The following is a 19,732-nucleotide window of genomic DNA, read 5'->3' as shown; positions in this document are numbered from 1 at the left end:
CGTCTGCGCACGCGCGGCGGTTCTAGCGGCGAGCCCTTCAAAGGGCCATTGATTGACTGTTCTAGATCCAAGCAAAGTTTCTCAAGCTGGAGAGCAAAAATCCTATAGCCTGGCATCTGCGCCACTCCGTGTTTGTTTCTGTGCTTCCGCCCTTTACCCTGATACAGGGAAGATCTGAAATGGGAGGGCTAGCCATGGAGGAAACTCGGAAGCCTGAGAATTCTTTGGAGTGTTAGAAACGTTCTGTATCTGTTAGAGAGGATAGTTTCAACAATCAGTGTGTGAACTACAGCACGATGTAGACTAATAAAGTCAGAATTCTACATGTGGATAGCTTGTTTTTAAAAGTTAAGTCAGAGCCGGGCTTAATGGCTCACGCCTTTAACCCCAGCACTTGGGAGGGAGGCAGAGGCAGGTGGATCTCTCTGAGTTGGAGGCCAGCCTGGTCTACAGAGTGAGTTCCAGGACATGGCTCCAAAGCTACACAGAGAAACCCTGTCTCGAAAAAACAAAAAAGAAGAAAGAAAGAAAGAAAGAAAGAAAGGAGGGAGGGAGGGAGGGAGGGAGGAAGAAAGAAGAAAGGAAAAGAAGAGAAAAGAAAAGAAAGAAAAAATTGAAAAAATTGCCCGTGTGTTGTTCTCTGATAGATGTACCTCGAAACAAATTCAAGTCCAGCCTGGTCTATTTAGGAAGTCCCAAGCTACAAAGTGAGACCCTGTCTTTTTAAAAAAAGAACAATTAACATGGCTCTCTCTCTCTCTTTTTCTTTCTCTCTATACATGTATATAATATATATAATACACACATGTATGAATGTATATGCATATATATATTTGGGGGGTTGTTTGTTATTTTTGTTTCTCGAGACAGGATTTCTCTGTGTAGTATTGGCTCTCCTGGAATTCACTCTGTAGACCAGACTGGCATTGAACTCACAGAGATCCTCCTGCCTCTGCCTTCTGAGTGCTGGAAAATTAAAGACATATGCCACCACACAGCAACTATGTATATTGTTGTTAACACCCAGATCTCAGTCAATTATGAGCATTTCCAATTGTTCAGACCATATCCAAATAAAGCAACTGCTTGCCTGTCGCTATTTCTGTGCTTTTTCTCAATTGTTCTGTCTATAAATATTGTCCCTGTTCCAAAGCTGAGTTCTCTTAGCCTCTTCTGATTATGAATGATGCCTGGCTTATGAATCATTCCTTGTATAGTGGTGCACACCTTTGATCCAGCTGTTGAGAAACAGAGGCAGGTGGATCTCTCTGAGTTTGAGGCCAGCCTGGTCTACAGAGTGAGTTCCAGAACAGCCAGAGCTATGTAGAGAGACCCTGCCCCCGGGGGGAGGTGGGGGGAGTCAAATATACTGTTCAAATTAACCAGTCTGAAGTTCTTTTTAGCACAGCCTGCCGACTGTTTTTTTGTTTTGTTTTGTTTTGTTTTGTTTTTTTGGTTTTTCGAGACAGGATTTCTCTGTGGCTTTGGAGCCTGTCCTGGAACTAGCTCTGTAGACCAGGCTGGTCTCGAACTTGCAGAGATCCGCCTGCCTCTGCCTCCCGAGTGCTGGGATTAAAGGCATGCGCCACCATCACCCAGCTTTGGTATTAAAACATCTGTATTGTCAGCTAGCCTACTTAACACCTGTTTGTAACTCCAAAATCAGCACTTGAAGTGATAAACAATTTAAGTTTTCCAATGCCATATCCTCAGGGGAGGCGAGACTAGGGAACAATCTACCCTCTTAATCCAGGTCTCATACTGCAAACAACTGTGTGCCACGGTCTGACTTGGTCCTTACCACACTCCCCCTTTTGGACATTTTGATTCTTGTGCTTTTGCTGGCGGTTCTGCTGCTTGACAACTGCTCTCTCTCTCTCTCTCTCTCTCTCTCTCTCTCTCTCACACACAGTGCTGCCATTCTTTCTGCTGTTCCCAGATGCAAAAAGGCCTGGTGACAAACCTTATGAGGAACAGATACATGTTAGCTAAACTTACTTCAGACGTGAGTTATAGTGCTATTGGCCTTGTTTGAATATTTTTAAAAAATCAGTAAATAATAATTATTTCATACACAAAAGGTAGGGAATACCTTGTGTTGCTCGGTTGACATAACTGTGACCTGTGTTAATCCTGCGTTTCCTCCGGGAGCAGTGATTCATTGATCCACTGTTCAAATTGACTTCGTATTATGCAACTGCCATGAAAACCAGAACTGAAAGACAACTGGAACAGTTACCTGGGAAGTTGAATCAAAACAATTGCTTGGGCCCAAGAATTGAAGCCAACCTATGCAACATAGAATACAGGACAGAGAGAGAGACAGACAGACAGAGACAGACAGAGAGAGACAGAGAGAGACAGAGAGACAGACAGAGACTGTGTGGACTGCGTGTGTTCATTTGTATAAAATTTCTGTGGTCCTGTCTAATTCTCAGAACCGATGGTAAGAGCCCCTCATAGATTTCCATGGAAGAAAGAATCATTTGGCCGGAACGATCTCTCTAGGACACCTCTTGTTTCTAGACTACTAGAATTGAAGGGTGGGTATTTGGAGGTGGAGGGAAGTCTCAGTGGTTAAGAGCCCTTGCTGTTCTTACAGAGAACCTGGGTTCTATTCTGAGCACCCACAGGGATACTCACAGCTGAAGCTCAGTTCTATCCAGAAGTCTAGTTCTGTTGTACCTGATCCCCTCTCCTGACCTCCATGGGAACTGGCACACACATGGTACACATACATACATGCAGCCAGAACATGCATACACATAAAATAAATCTTTCAGGATGTGTATGCATAAACTCGACTTAGCTATGAGAGGAGGGTAACTGAGAAACAAACGGGGAAACTGGGGACACTTGTTTCAGGTACAACGGAAAGTAGCCAGGTGGAATCAGAGCAAGATAGCTGTAAGGGAACAACAAAGACTAACCTTTGAGTTCTGATGCTGAACACCAAGCAGGCTCAGTAAGGACTGCTTCCACTGTTGCTGGGATCTCTGCAAGCATCATGGTCATCAGCAAAAGGATCTGCATGAGGTAAGAAGGAAAACTCAACTTAGTCCCGGTTCATCTTCTCGAAATCTGACACCAGACCAGGTTATTTTAGACATATTTAAGTGCAATATAATTTTGGAAACAAGTTTCCTAGTAATGGTTATCTCAGTACCATGTGCACAAGCTTAAGACATGACTATATGGAAACTCTTTCTGTAAAGTACACATGACCTTTACCGTAAAGATGGGTTCTATAGCATAAAGGCTTAGGATAGTGGTTCTCAACCTGTGGGTCGCCACCCCTTTGACAAGCCTCTGTCTCCAAAAATATTTACATTGCAATTCTATAACAGCATTAAAATTGCAGTTATGAAGTAGCAACAAAAATAATTTTATGGTGGGGGTCACCACAACCTGAGGAGCTGTGTTAAAGGATCACAGCTTTAGGAAGGTGGAGAACCTCTTGGTCTAGGATCTGATGTGATCTCTGACAGAGTTAAGGTCAGCAGGCTATAAAGTTCATGTGACTACAGTTTCCATTCTCTCCACCAGGTCAACAGCAAAAGACGTCTTCAGGATCTTAGACTCTCATCTCCAAGAGAATAGGAGATAGTTTATTCTAGAACCAAATTCCAGTGACCATGACCCAGAAAACATGGAGCTAACTTATCCCAGGTTCCACGTTCCCTTTGAAATTAGTCTCATGATATTTTACATAACAGAACAAAGTTATAAACCAAGTTTTGAGAACCAACCAACCCAAGCCTTTTGCAGACGCCCTGACGAAAGGACAAATGGAACTTAGTTCTGTGACCTTGTCCAGGGGCAGTCTTGGCAAGGTTGAGTCTAGGGTCAGGGCCTTGAAGAAATTAAGATGTCAGTTCCTGGGAACTTGGCTTTTCCCTGAAGAGACTGAACCTATCAGTCCCAAGGCCACTGTGTGCTGTTCCCCGATACTGAGATACTCCGTGTTCCCCTTGTGCAACATCGCCTACTTAGCTTTCTGCTTACCTTGGTCCGTTTCTCCCCTGCGAACTGTATTTAAGATGCTCTTCTTACTAAATTTGCTTGCTTGAGCCATCAGCCTGTGTAAGACTTCTAATCCTATCTCTGCTGTCCTCTTCATTTTCTCATTCCATAGTCATGCCATGGTCACTCCATGGTCCCCATAGGACTTGACACTGAAGAATGACCTGCTGGCACAGGCCAACCAAGACAAGTTTAAAGTACATTGATGGATACATCACAAGTGAGGTTACAAAAAGGTGGGGTAATCTCTCCTATAGGCCTCAGATACTAGCTTTGGGTTTGGTTGAAGATAGTGGTCTGCAGGGTTAATAGGTTTCCAAAGGGTTTTATCTATTTTATCTGTAAACGGACAAGGAATGGCTGTTTAGGAATAAAGCTAGCCCAAAATATGATAATTAGGCTCCAGCCCTGTGACAGCCCTGTGACATTTCAGCCTCCCCAAGTCCCTGCACTCATAATCAGTCTGTCTCAGCAGCACAGACTCTTTCCAGGAACTCTTGTTCACAGCGGCAAAGATAAAAGTTGTTAGATATATTAATCAGTAAATTTTCTCTAAATGTGCAGAACTCACAGTACCATTTCCCCAGATGTGCAGAGAGTGATAGGACAGTCTTCAGATAGCATCAAAATTTGTACCCAAAACTTACTCATCAGAGCTGGAGAAAGGGCTCAGCAGTTAAGATCACTTGGATTTGCAGAGGACCAATTCTCAGCACCAGCATGGTGGTTCATAAACATCCATAACTATAGTCCCAGGGAATTCAACATCCTCATTGGACTCCGGCATGCCCCCTTTCACCTAACACACACCCTTCCTTGACCGAAGCCACACTGACTAATGCAGGATAGAAGTGAGTGGCTGCAGCTTAGTTGTTAAGGCCACTTTTATCCATGTATCAAAACAGCTGCCTAGGGAAAGATGAAATGTCAGAGTGGTTTAAATTTAGGATCTGGAGAGACAGCTCCGTGGTTAAAAGCACCGGCTACTCTTCCAGAAGACCTGGGTTCAATTCCCAGCAACCTCGTGGCAGCTAACAGTTGTCTGTAACTCCAGTTCAAGGGAATCTGTTCTCTCCAGTCCCGAGGGATCCACGTCCCACTCTGGCCTCCTCAACCACTGCATACGCATGGTGTGCAGACATATATACATGTAGGTAAACACTCCTAATATAAAAAGAAATAAAAATCTCAAAAAATTTAAGTGGCTCTAATTCACATTTCCCTGATAGCTAAAAATATTAAACACAAAATGTTAATTGGCTGTTGACAGAGGTTTCTGTCCTGCCCGGTCCCACAGCTGCTCAGTCCCAAAGAAACACCCAGAGGCCTACACTAATTATAAACTGATAGGCCTATTAGCTCAGGATTCTTATTAAAATTTTACATCTTAAATTGGCCAATAATTCTTGTCTATGTTAGCCACATGGCTCGGTACCTTTTATCAGTGAGGCGTTCTCATCTTGCTTCCTCTGTGTCTGGTTTCTTCTGTGATGACTGCAGACTCAGCCTTTCCTCTTCCCTGAATTCTCCTGTTCTGGTCACTCCATTTATACTTCCTACCTGGCTACTGGTCAAACAGCATTTTTTAAGAGAAATACAAGCAACAGATCTTTACAGGATAGAAGACCATTGTCCCGCAGCATTTCCCCCCACACCTTATTTTTTTAAACAAAAACTCTGAATCTAATCTCCTTTGTTTAGCTTTTTTCCTGACCAATAACCATAGCAACTTGTAACCAACACTCTAAACAAAGACAAACATCCATAATCCATTTTTTGTGGGGAAAGGAAATGTGAGCATAGTTTTCCAGGCTAGTTCCTGCTGATTGGGGGCACTAATAATCTTATGGGGACCTAAAGAAAATTTAGAATTATGGTCAAGTCCTGACTGGAGTACTCTGTGAGTCTTGATCATCTCAGCCAGCAATCTTGAGTCTGGTCTGGATACATGTAGAACTCAGAGGAAACTCCAACAGAGGTCCTCTGAAATGTTTGATCATTTGGACCATCCACTCCTATTGGAGATTCTTCAGGGGGTCTTTCTTGACCAAAACTGATTTTTCTTAACCCAGAATAATCCACAGCCTCTCATTTGCTGTGAAAACAAAAACATAAACTCTTCTCCATAGTAACATTTTTTACTTAAATTTTGAATTCAAAGCATTTTTAAAATATATATGTTGTATTAATCCAGCAGCATTTGTAATCAAATGTCTTTTAGCACCTGCTGTTCCTTCTTCAGTCATTAAACCATTTAAAGACAACAGAATAACATACAGTATCCAGACTTTGTGTGGATTTTTCATCTTTAGGTGGCTTTATTTTAAACTCTATTTCTTTTATTTTTACTTTTAATTTTTGGTTTTTTTGAGACTAGCTTTCTCTGTGTATCTTTGGCTGTCCTGGCGTTCACTCTGTAGACCAGGTTGTCTTTGAACTCACAGAGATCCACCTGCCTCTACCTTCCAAGTGTAGGGATTAAAGGTGTATGCCACCATACTCAACTTCTCTGCTTCTTTCTTTTTTTATATTTTAAGAACTTTATCTTTTTTCTTTTCTCTCCCAAGCCTACATATAATTTTTAAACACAGTGTAAACCATTTAGCAGTTTTCTTCATCTGAATCTATCTTTACTGTATATCTCTCTTTTTCTGACCAGATGAGTCTTTAATTTGCTAAACAATATGGCTAAAATGAAAACTGTAGTTTTGATGGCAGAACCCACCCCATTCCTTAGCTTTCTGAGAGTCTAGTTTCACAACAGAGGTACTGGTGGGAGCCATGTTTATTGGCACAACTCTATGGAGTTTCAAGGTCCCTGCCATCACCAAGAAGCATGCTATTGGCTATTCATGAACACCATTTAAGTATTTGCTGGCAGGGCCTCTGAAAGCAGCTGCAGAGCTTTTGCAACTAAAGCTGAGTCAGGAAGCCTCTCCTAAATGAGATGTGCTTGCCTCTAGCAAATAGAGCCCCCCTGGGAAATGCTGCTACCAAGAAGCCATGCTGAACTCTTTTTAAGTGGATTTAGCTGTCCACGTTGGCGCCATTTATTGACTGAGATTTTCTGCCCTGCCTGGTCCTGCAGCCATTTATTCCTAAAGACATGCAGAGGTCTATATTAATTAAAAACTGGTTGGCAGCCGGGCGGTGGTGGCACACGCCTTTAATCCCAGCACTCAGGAGGCAGAGGCAGGCAGATCTCTGTGAGTTCGAGGCCAGCCTGGTCTACAAGAGCTAGTTCCAGGACAGGCTCCAAAGCTACAGAGAAACCCTGTCTCGAAAAACTAAAAAGAATAAAAATAAAAACTGGTTGGCCTATTAGCTCAGGCTTCTTATTAACTCTTTTTTTTAATTTCTTTATTTATGTTTTATGTATGTGCGTTCTGCATGCCAGAGAGGGCATCAGATCCTATTATAGATGGTTATAGCCACCATGTGGGTGCTGGGAATTGAACTTAGGACCTCTGGAAGAGCAGCCAGTGCTTTTAACCACTGAGTCACCTTTCCAACCCCCAAAAGATTGTTTTTTGGTGTTTTCTTTCTTTTTTTCTGGTTTGTCAAGACAGGGTTTCTCTGTAGCTTTGGAGCTTGTCCTGAAACTAGCACTTGTAGACCAGGTTGGTCTTGAACTCTCAGAGATTCTCCTGCCTCTGCCTCCCCCTATTAACTCTTACATCCTACATTAACCCATAATTCTTGTCTGTGTTAGCTACGTAACTTGGTACATTTTATCAGTGAGGCATTCTCATTTTGCTTCCTCTCTGTCTGGGTGATGATTGCAGACTCAGCCTTTCCTCTTCCCGGAATTCTCCTCTTCTGGTTGCCCCACCTATACTTCCTGCCTGCCTACTGGCCAATCCGCATTTTATTAAAGCAAAACAAGTGACAAATCTTTACAAGATAGAAGACCATTGTCCCACAGCAATTGACCATTTGTATTTCTTCTTTAGAGAACTCCATTCAGTTTCTTGACCCATTTTCTTATTTAATTGTGTAAATGGAGACTGCATTTTAGTTTCCTGGTCACCCAGACCCAAATAATCTCATAGAAACTATATTAATTACAACATTATTTGGCCAGTGACTCAGATATATTTCTAGCTAGCTCTTATATCTTAAATCAACCCATTTCTATTAATCTGTGTATCACCACGAGGCTTTGGATTACTGGTAAGGTTCTGATTATCTTTCTCCTTCGGCATCTACATGACACCTGTCTGACTCCGCCTTCTCTCTTCTGACATTCAGTTTAGTTTTCCCACCTACCTATATTCTGCCCTACCATAGACCAAAGCAGTTTCTTTATTAACCAATGGTAATAAAACATTCACAGCATACAGTGGTAAATCCCACATCATCTCCCCTTTTCTGTCTAAATAAAAAGGAAGGTTTTAACTTTAACATAGTAAAAGTACATATATAACAAAATAAGTGTCAAGTAAGAATTACAGTTACAATATTTCTTTGTGAGTCTAAAGTCTTGTATCTAATTTGTCTTTTATCATAACTAAGGAAAACTATAACTGTCTTCAACTCCATCAAAGACCCCAGAAGGATATACTATTACCAAAATAAACAGGAAGAACATTGTAAGCAAATTTGAAAACTCTATAATTGACAGAGACATATTGCTGCCTGGACAGTCACCCAAAGTTCCTCTGTAATGTTAGGACATCTATCTTTAGCCTACAGGCCCATAGTATCTGGCAGATTTTTCCATGAAGCAAAAAATTTGAAAGACTGTTTTGCCTATATTGGCAGTTTGTTGGTCGTTTTCTTCTGTGTCCTGAAGAATGCCTGACAAACTCTTTCATGAAATAGGAACCTTGAAAAACTGTCTCACCTTCTTTAGGCAAGTTCAGCAGTCATTTTGATGTGGGTCCTGAATGTTCAGTTTATACAGCATACTGTCAAGCAGTTAAGGCAAGAACAGTTTCTTACCCAAATGGCTAGTCTCATCACATTGAAGGCAAATTTCATAACAAGTTTCTTCATTGCCCATCAACCTCTCTGAAATAGTTGGTGCTGCCAGAAGCAGATATAGCTCTCTGTTGAGAAAAGTCTAAGTTCTCAAAACATTTAAATGCTATATTCTGTTGATCTTTGAAAGATTTAAAGAATATCTATCTAACTGAAATATATCTTGGTATATCTAGGAAATCTAACTAACATGACTATAAGTTTGACTGCTATATATGACTGTTAATCTGTATTTCTTAACTATAAATTACTTTTTTAAATGAGCTTTATAACATAATACCTTAAAAAAATTGACCTTAAATTTGTATCAATAGACCAAAATCATACTAATGCAAAGTTTTCATTTCTATATCATATCCTCCATATTTATTTATATTTTAGAAATTGATTATGACTCTGTGTATTTTCCATCTTTACATGGGTTAATATACATATATTTTAATACTATATTTCTTTTTAAGCAGAAAAAAATAATGACAGCTTGAATTTTGCAGGAAAATGAATAGAGCTAGAAAATATTATTTTGAGTGAGGTAACCCAGACACAGAAAGACAATTATCACATGTACACACTCATAGGTGGTTTTTAAACATAAAGCAAAGAAAACCAGTCTACAAACCACCATGCCAGAGAACTTAGACAACAATGTGGACACTAAGAGGGACCTACATATATATAATCTACATGGGAAATAGAAAGTAGAAAAAGACAAAATCTCCTGAGTAAATTGGAAGCATGGGGACCTTGGGGGAGGATTAAAGGGGGGAGAGGCAGGGAGGGGAGCAGAGAAAAATGTAGAGCTCAATAAATATCAATATTTTTGATTGATATTTTTAAATCATTATATTAATTTTTAATTTAAATAATTATATTAATCTGTGACTATTTCTAGTTTTTCTTTTCTCTTTCCCAAATCTATGCACATTTATCAAACATATTGTGGCCCTTCAGAGGCCTTTTTTTTAAATCTGAATTTGTCTTTATTGTGTATCTGTGATCCTATTCTGAGTGCTTTTGCCAAGCAGGATGGCTAGGACTAATGCTGTGGCATTGTCTTTTGACTCCACCTTGTTCAACATGGTGGAAGTGTGATCACTGCCAACCCTGAAAGTTATGTCCACTACCCCAGACCCAAGGATACAGAGGGTCTATGTCACCACCATTAAGAAACTTGTAACACTCTGCTCACAAACTCCACTTAAGTGTTCTGTAGTAGGACCTCCAAAAAGACCCAGAAATGTTCCTGCTCTTGAGATGGTGCAATGGAAAAACCCCAGACTCACATGGAGGACCTAGCAGGAGAGAAGGACATGGAGGCCACTTTGGCTGTTGCAAATTGACTGCCTCAAGATCTCATGCCCTGTGTTGGATGCCAAATGAAGCATTTATCTAATTATTCTTTATCAATAAAAACTCAGAAGTCAGGTGTTGGGTAAGAACCTGAACGATCAGAGCAGCAATCAGTGACCTCCTTTCTCTATCCTTCCATTATCCAAAAGAAGCAAGAACCTTTCTAAGCCCTTCCCTACTGCTTCCTGTGTCTATCTACATGTCCTAGGTCCTCTAAAACCTCTATGGCAAATTCTGACCAGCTAGTGACTAGCTCTGTATAGCCCTGGCTGGCCTAGAACTCACTCTGAAGACCAGGCTGGCCTCAAACTCAGAGATCCCCCTGCCTCTGTCTTCCAAGTTCTGGGATTAGATCCATACACCACCACTGCCCAGTGGAGGGCTCTATTAGGAGAAAATGCTACAACAATCATGCATGTACAGGCATCCAAGAGGCCAGCTCTGGGGCTAGAGTTACAGATGGTGTGTGTATGTTGGGTGTTCCATTCACATGGTCTGTGGGAAGAAACAAGGTCACTCTAGGGTAGTTTTTAGCCTTTGCAGCCATAGGGGAGTCAGCTTCTGGTGAACTGACTGACTATAGCTTTACAAAAGTTTTTTTTTAATATTTATTTATTTATTACGTATACAATATTCTGTGTGTGTATATGCCTGAAGGCCAGAAGAGGGCACCAGACCCCATCACAGATGGTTGTGAGCCACCATGTGGTTGCTGGGAGTTGAACTCAGGACCTTTGGAAGAGCAGGTAATGCTCTTAACCTCTGAGCCATCTCTCCAGCCCCGCAAAAGTTTTTTTATATAGTTATACAATTTACATCTTAGCAAGTCAATTTCCACATACCAAAGATGTTGAGGTCCAGCCCCTGAAAGACCCTCGACGAGGACCTCTTTTCGGGAGGAGACCTCCCCAACGCCAAGGAACAGGCCGAGACCGCACGGATGCAAATCACAAGAGGTTTATTGAGTAGACACAGGTACCTGTGGGCAGCAAGATCTCTCGGAAGATTTGCGCACCTGCCAACTGGAGGGCGGGCTTTTTATAGGGAAGAGCAAAAAGCAAGTTTACAGAAGCAAAAGCGTGGTTATCGTTCAACCGGAATGAGGCGGGGGCATGAATGGTTTCCCCTCTCAGCATGGGTGTCAGCAAGAAGCAAGTTTACAGAAGCAAAAGCGTGGTTATCGGAATGCGGTGGGGGGGGGGCATGAATGGTTTCCTCTCTCAGCATGGATGCCTGGCAACAATCATCCTGTTCCTATCTTATAGCTAACCTGCTTTGTTGACATCCTATCTTATTGACATCTTGCCTTGCAGTCTTCCTATCTCTATCTCCTGCTCTCTCAGGCACATGGAATGTTCTTATGGGAGCAGGCTGGCTGCTGATCCGGAGAATAAAAGCAAACAGGACGTTCCCCCCGGGAGCATGCTAGCTACGGGTTTTGAGGAGGGGGTCTGTAGGGTCTTTCACCCCGACATAATCATTTTGCATACCAGAGTGGAGGTGTGGGAATGAAAAACACAACTCAACTTGACTTTATCAGGAGAGAGTTTTCAGGGACTCTTCATGAAATCCTGAATTCACATCCTGAAAATCACCCACACTTATTCTCCAAACAGTTTTTATATCAAAATGTAAACTGAGCAGGAAGTTCATTAGCATTTGCTTCCTAGGAAGCAGGGAGAATTACTGTGGTCATGTCCACAACTATCTATGCCCATTTTGTCACATCTTCTTATCTATGCCCATTTTGTTGTGTACACTGAAAAACACCTCTTCCCTAAGTGATCTCCTAAATTACAATCGAGGAACAACATTAGCATATGCTGACTTGCTTTGGGTGACATCAGGCTGTCTCACTATCAAAGGCTAAGCAACCACCTTCTGTGTGGAAGGTAAAAATTGTGCCTTGGCAGGTCGCTCAGAATTTTGGCTGCCATACAATGTTGAAATGTGGGCCTGTATAACCTGGCCCCACACAAAAATCTCTTATCTGCCCAGCACCTGGGAGGCAGAGGCAGGTGGATCTCTGTGAGTTCAAGGCCAGCCTGGTCTACAAGAGCTAGTTCCAGGACAGGAACCAAAAAGCTAAGGAGAAACCCTGTCTCAAAAATCCAAAAAAAAAAAAAAAAAAAAAATCTCTTATCTGCAGCCCCGCAAGGAGACAAATAACAAAGCAATTCTCAGTCACAAAACAAATCAGTTTTCTGAGTTTTTCTGCAACCAAGTTTTGCGTAGACTTTGAACCTTTTAGGGAGCACTCAGATAAGATTGCATGCTTCAGAGAGAAGGTAGTGGACAGAAAGGTAGCAGTCACAAAATGCCAATCAAAGCTGGTGCTCACACTCCCGAATCAGCCAGCTGCAAAGTTCTTCAGGATCTCTCATTACAGCCGTGAGCCATCTGATGCAGATGATAAGAAAGGAACTTGGTCCTCTGCAAGAGAAGTAAGCACTCTTAACCACCGAGTCATCTCTCTAGCCTTTCGTGTAGTGCTTATTCCTTTACATATTCTACATGTTAGTCCTCTGTTTGATACATAGCTGGCAAGGACTCTCTTCCGTTCCTTCTGCAGACCACCTCTTCATGGTTAAATGTTTCCTGGAACTCCTCTGAAGGTGCCCTCTGACCCCCAATATCTGATATCAGTTTTAGTAACAATCATGGAGACAGAAACCAGAATCTTTGTTTTTAAGGGTGGGAAAATGTGGGGTTGTTATTTTGTATTATGTTTTTTACCATTCCAAAAACAAAAGAAAATTTGGGGTCTGTGAAATGGTTCCAGTGAGTGAAGGATCTAACTGCCAAGCTTGATGCCCTGAGTTTGATACATGGTAGAGAGAACTGACTTCCTCAGATTGTCCTCTGACTTACCAAATACACAAAAAACATGTGACTTCAGCCAGGCGGTGGTGGCACATGCCTTTGATCCCAGCACTCGGGAGGCAGATCTTTGTGAGTTCGAGGCCAACCTGGTGTACAAGAGCTAATTCCAGGACAGGCACCAAAGCCACAGAGAAACCTTGTCTCAAAATAAAAAAGAATAAAAAAATAATAATAAACCATGTGACTTCTTGGTACCTTAGGGCAGCCCTTTGGGCTCCTGTGCATAGGGTGGACTGTCAGTACTTCTGCCTGTTACAGGAAGCTTCATGCATCGCAGGTCTCATTAGCATCTGAAATCTCAACCTGGTAGGAGGAGCACATTTTCGGGTTGTAAGGAACCATGGTGGGGAGGTTACTTTCGGGCACTCTGGAAGACTTCTAAGGAGTCTGGGGTTTTGTTTGTTTGGTTTGGTTTGGTTTGTTTTTTTGAGACAAGTTTTCTCCACGTAGCCCTGGCTGTCCTGGAACTCACTCTGCTGGCCCCAAATCAGAGACCCACCTGACTCTATCTCCCCAGTGGTGGGATTAAGGCGTGTGCCACCACCACCCAACAAGCTAGTTTTTTGTTTGTTTGTTTGTTTGTTTTGTTTTGTTTTAGTTTTTCCGAGACAGGGTTTTTCTGTAGCTTTGGAGCCTGTCCTGGAACTAGCTCTTGTAGACCAGGCTGGCCTCGAACTTACAGAGATCCACCTGCCTCTGCCTCCCTAGTGCTGGGATTAAAGGCGTGCGCCACCACCGCCGGGCCAACAAGCTAGTTTTTAGGCATTCTATGATAGTGGTTTTCAAGCAAGGTAGAAAGGCGGGGAAGTTTTTGGAGACCTGAGAAAAGAGGCCCTTTTCGCAGGTATCCCTTGAGGCCTCTCAGGAAGAGCAAAGCTAAGTAATAACAAGACCTTCCCCTTCTCAGTCTTTAACCTCAGTTTTCTCAGAATCTCCTCAGAAGCCCCACTTACAGGATAAGGAGATGTACTAAAGTCATCGTGCAACCCCAGAGGCTGTAGTTCCACCCAAGGTGTCTTCAGAGCATCACCTATCTCCCTCATCAAAAGAGACAAGAGAGATCTTATAATATCCTACATTGACCTGTAAACCACAGTCACCCAAGGACCAGGAACTCCCTGGGATGCTGGGAGTTGTAGTCCTTAGAAAATTATAATCCCCCCCCCCATGGGAAAGTATAGCCATATGGGTGTCTTCATAAATCGCTCTGCAACACGTGTCTCTGGCCCCTCAACTGGCAAAGCTATACCCAGATCACAGAGTCCACCCAAAACCAACAGGGGACCAAGTCCTGTGTGTAAAAGCAAAGAGCCTTTATTCTTACACAAGTTTGCAGACTCAGTCTTTCCATGTGTCCAACTTATTAGAGTGATCAGAGAGCCCCGAGCTTAGCGGGGTTGGGTCTTTGTAGTAGCAAAAGTGGGGGTGAGGAATTTCTAAGGTTCAGGACCCCTGATTGGCTGACATTTGTCTAGCGTTGTCTGGTGAAAAGTGATGGGTGTGTGCTGGCAGGTGATCCTATCTACAATGATTTGAATGTTAGGAATTTACTTTGGATGGTCTGTTCCTGGATGGTGCCTGGGTGGTCTTTCTTGGAACCAGGTATTACCTAAGGGTAAATTACTGAGACTCAGGCTTCTATTGGGCTTATCGGGGCTGGTCCTACATTTCCCCCTTCACAAGTACCGATGACAGGACCCAGCCATAGGTCCTGCTTGCCCATGGGTTTATGGAGATAAGAACATTAGCTAACAGATTTTTCCAGGGCAGTGGCAGCCTACCAGGCCCTGTAGCTCATTGTAATTATAATCCTGAATGTCCTCTCTGGATCTGTGGTTCTGCATAAAGAACCAAAGTGTGTTTTTACTGTAGGACCATTTTCATTAATAAATCCATTAATGAACAACTCTGGGCTTATTTTTCTGGTATATCAATGGGCACTATAGGTAGTTATTTTGTCCCCCATGCCAGGGAGTTCACCCTCGTCCCAACATTTCAACCTATTCTGGGCAGGGAGCATGGGACAACGTGTTCCTTTCTGCAACTACTTTGAGCTGGCATTAGGGCGCTGTTTTCAGGGCCCAAGAAGGCTGAAAGGCTAGCCAAAGGTAGGAGGGATTCAGACAATGGGGCACTCATCAAAAGCATCTGGTTCGCAGACTGTTAAAGAGACAGGGAGCATTCACATCAGCTGGACTGGTCCACATCAGCTTTCAGCAAGTCCTGGGCTCGCAGTCATTCGGAGCAGGCTGTAGTCAGCCGCTGATGTGTCTGCCAGCCAGTATTTCCAAGAAGTGGTCTAGATCAACGTCCACCTTGGTCAGTATTTAATATTTAGATAAAGCGTGCTTCAAATTTGGCTCAGAATGGTGGAACTGGATTTTCTCTGGCGAATCTCAGGATTAACAGTCTCTCAGCAAATGACTTAGACACCAGGACCAAAAGCAACTTTGAGGATAAAGGATTTATGTCATCCTGTAACTCCAGGTTACAATTCATCGCTGTCTGAAGCCAGGGCAGGAACTGAATCCAAAGCTCACGGGGGTAGTTCTGCGTACCTGCCTGCTTGCTTGCTTGCTCGTCTGCCTCCCTTCCTTTATTTTCTCCTCACCTACCCTTGGGAATCTCTGCTCCAGTCTCACTCCTTCCTTTCCAGACCCCACCCCTCAGAAAGCCTGCTAAGGGTCAGCTCCTCCCCCAGAGCTGCTTAAGACCACATCACATCTACAGGATATTTAAGACCTTTCTGCCAGACCTGCCACGTGGTTTCTCTCCTGTCTTTCCAAGAGTCATCCAGGAATTGCTTTGTTCTGGTTATTAAATCTAGACCTATTAATTCAGTCTAATTTGGCTTATTGCATCAGCAGAGGATACTCAATAACTGGGAAACCAATGCTTATTACTCCGTAGGTTTATTTGTTTGATTTTATTTTATTTATTATATATACAGTGTTCTGCCTGAATGTCTGCCTGCAGGCCAAAAGAGGGCACCAGATCTCATTCCGGATGGTTGTGAGCTACCACGTGGTTACTGGGAATTGAACTCAGGACCTCTGGAAGAGCAGCCAATGCTCTTAACCACTAAGTAATCTCTCCAGACCCTGTTTGTCTTTGTTTTGTTTTTTATATTTACAGCTCAGGCCCATCTGCTGAAGGAGAGGGTCGCTACTTCCCACAGGGGACTGGGTCCTCCCACATGGATCAGTAATCAAAGATATGCCCACAGGCCAATCTAATGCAATTCATCAACTGAGGTTCTCTTCCCAGGTGTCTTATTTTGCTTCCTTGTTGCTGTGATAAAACACTAACCTAAACAACTTAGAGTTTTCCCCTAATGACATGAAAGGGATCATTTCATTTTACACTTCCTGCTAACAGTGGATCACAGAGAGAAGTCAGGGCAGGAACTGGTGAGGGAGCAGAGGTAGGAACCATGAAGGAAAACTTGCTTTTCACGGCTGCTTAGCTCGGTTTCTTACATAACCCAGAGGTTATATAAGTGATCTGTGTCCAGGGGCAGCACCACTCACAGTAGACTAGCTCTTCCCACATCAATCATTAACCAAGGAAATGCCCCCTATGCCAATCTGGTGGAGGTGGTTCCTCAGTTAAGATTCCCTCTTTCCATGTATATCCAGGTTTGTACCAAGTTGACAAAAACTATGACAGCAAACCTTTTGAGGTATAATTTGACAGCCACCAGTGTAATTGGAAACTGCTTTTTAGTTTCCTGGCCACCCAAACCCAAATAATCACATAGAAACTATATCAATTACAACACTGTATGATCAATGGCTCAGACATATTCCTAACTAGCTCGCATATCTTAAATTAACCCATTTCTAGTCATCTGTGTATCACCATGAGGCTGTGGCTTACTGGTAAGGTTCTGGCATCATTTTCCTTCCGGAGCTCCATGATGTCTGTCTGATTCCACCTTCTTCCTCCTCTATTTCTGCTTAGATTTCTCATGTTGCTTTATTCTACCCTGCCATAGACTAAAAAAACTTCTTTATTAACCAATGGGGTAATAAAGCATATTCAGAGCACACAGAGGGGAATCCCACATCACATCAAAATGATATAAATGATGGATTGATTATAAGAGATGGATTATAAGTGGCTTGGAGAAGCCACTTGGGTATGCCTCTGTCGTCACCATCATTTATGCCCTGGCAACGCTTAAGCGTGCATGGGCAGCCGGTTTATGGTGGTTCTCCAGTTGCTCCTACCCTGGGCAGTCCTAGATGCTTCTGTTATTGTCATACCCAAGGTTCCACAGTCTTCCTTCCTGCTGTCTCTCCAGCGTTTTTTGGGTCTTCGTCTTCACCTCATCCTGTGCTCTCCTCCAAGTAGTGCTATGTTCAGGTATCTGCCATCATCCATTGTCATGACATGGCCAAAGTATCTTAAGAGCTGTGGCCGTATCCTGTAGTTTACTTCCTTCTGTAGATGGAGATGTTTCTTAATGTCATTGTTGCACAGCCTATCTCTCTGTGTGGCACCTAGAATCCTCCCGAGATATGCTATCTCAAACACATTCAGCTGCTGTTCTAAGGAGTGTTTCATTGTCCAGGTTTCAGTGTTGTAAAGAAGACAGCTCAAGACAAGTGTCTCATAATCTTGTAATTTTGTTGTTGTTGTTCTTGTTGTTATGTCTCTTGCTGACCAGACCTTTACCAGTGCCTGGAATGCAGCCCTCGCTATCCCTGTCCACCTTTTGACATCTGAAATAGTTCCCTCCTTTGAACTGAGGTTTCCTCCCAGGTAGACAAAGTTGACTGTTTGCTTGAGGTTCTGATTCTTTATTACAGAATTGTGCGCCCTTCCTGTGTGTTGTAGCTCAGTCTTCTCCATGTTTACTCTCATACCAAGGTTTTCACTTCCTTCCACCATGTTATTTACCACGGCCTGCAGCTCATGTGGACTTTCAGCGAGTACTGAGGTATCATCAGTGAAACACAAGCTTTGGATTCACACGCCACCTATCTGCACGCCTATCTCCTCATCCTCCAGGGCTATTGCTATTTTTAATTTGGGGAATATATTAAAGAGTAGTGGTGAGAGGACGCATCCCTGCAACACTTCTACAATTGTCTTAAACTGATCACTTAGTTCTCCACATACTTTGACTGATGCAAAGGAATCTTCATAGGCATTTTCTAAGTATTCTTATGGTTCCCCTGAGTACCTATAGAACCTCATTGTTTCCCAAAGTCCTTTCTTCCAAATGCTATCAAATGCCTTTCGGAAGTAAATGTAACAGACATATAAGTCTTTTCCAAATTCTTCATATTTTTTTTCTGCCAGTTGCTTCAAAGTGAAGATCTGATCAATGGTGCTCCTGTTAGCTGTGAATCTGCACTGGGCCTCTGCTAGGATTTCCTCTGTTCAGTCCTAATGGAGGAGACCTTGCTGCTATGGTACAACAGACTAACACCCCTGTAATCTGAGCAGTCCAGCTTGTCCTTCTTCTTGTGTATGGGAATTATGACTGAGTGCTTCCGTTCTGTGGGAATCATTTTATGTTACCATATCTCTCTGAAAATTCTGACAAGCGCCTCGGCCCCTGAGCCTATTGTAGCCACCTCCAGCTCCTCCACTGTGATGTCATCCACTCCTGGGGCCTTCCTGCATTTCACTCTCTTGATAGCTTCCTCTATCTCACTCCTGTCAATATTTAATATTTCCTCATCTCTCTGGTGTTCGAGTGGCTGCTGAAGTGTTTCTCTTTGTACTCTATGTTGGCAGCATTAGGGTCATTGTATAGGGTGTTAAAGTACTGTCTCCATCTTTGCTTTACTTTCCCTAGTTCTGATAATAAATCACCTGCCCATCTTTAATCACCGGAATCTGAAGAGCACATCTGGCAGTCATCTGACTTCGTAGACAAGATGTGTTTTATTATATGGAGTCTGGCCTCTTCAACCTCTTTGCATTTACTTCGTATATATGGCTCTCTAACTTTCTGCGTCCTTCTTTTCACTTCCCTGCACTGATAGTTGTGGTGTTTTGCTGCCTGCAGACTGTCTCTTCTTTGCTCTTTAGCTTCCTTCTTTCCTTTGTCAGATTGACCACCTCTGCAGTCTACTAGTGTTGCCCTTTTAGCATAACCAAGCGTCTCCTTTGAAGCCTCTGTACGGCTCCTCTGATTTTCTCCCCTTCACTTTCTCTATCTGTAAAGGGCTGTTTAACGATTTCCCTCATCTTATCTTCTGTACCCTCCATACAGCTGGGATCACCAGTTGTTTACACATGATCTTTCCGGTTGTCTTGGCTGGTGTGCCTCTCAGTGGAATGTTGGTCATAACAAGTTGGTGATCTGACCCTAAGTCAGCACTAGGAAATGGTTGCTAGAAAAGAGTGTCCTGCTGACCAGAAAACGCATGCCGAAAAGAATCACCACCATAGGGACCTGGAATGTGAGAACACTACACACAGTCAGGGGAACCGGCTTGCTCATGCATGAGCTCAGTCTCTTCAGGTGGGATGT

Source organism: Microtus oregoni, unplaced genomic scaffold, assembly GCF_018167655.1.
Source record: "Microtus oregoni isolate MIOR12 unplaced genomic scaffold, Mior012 000005F_ref0000423, whole genome shotgun sequence".
Lineage (NCBI taxonomy): Eukaryota > Metazoa > Chordata > Mammalia > Rodentia > Cricetidae > Microtus > Microtus oregoni.
Note: the sequence above shows the minus strand (reverse complement) of the source record.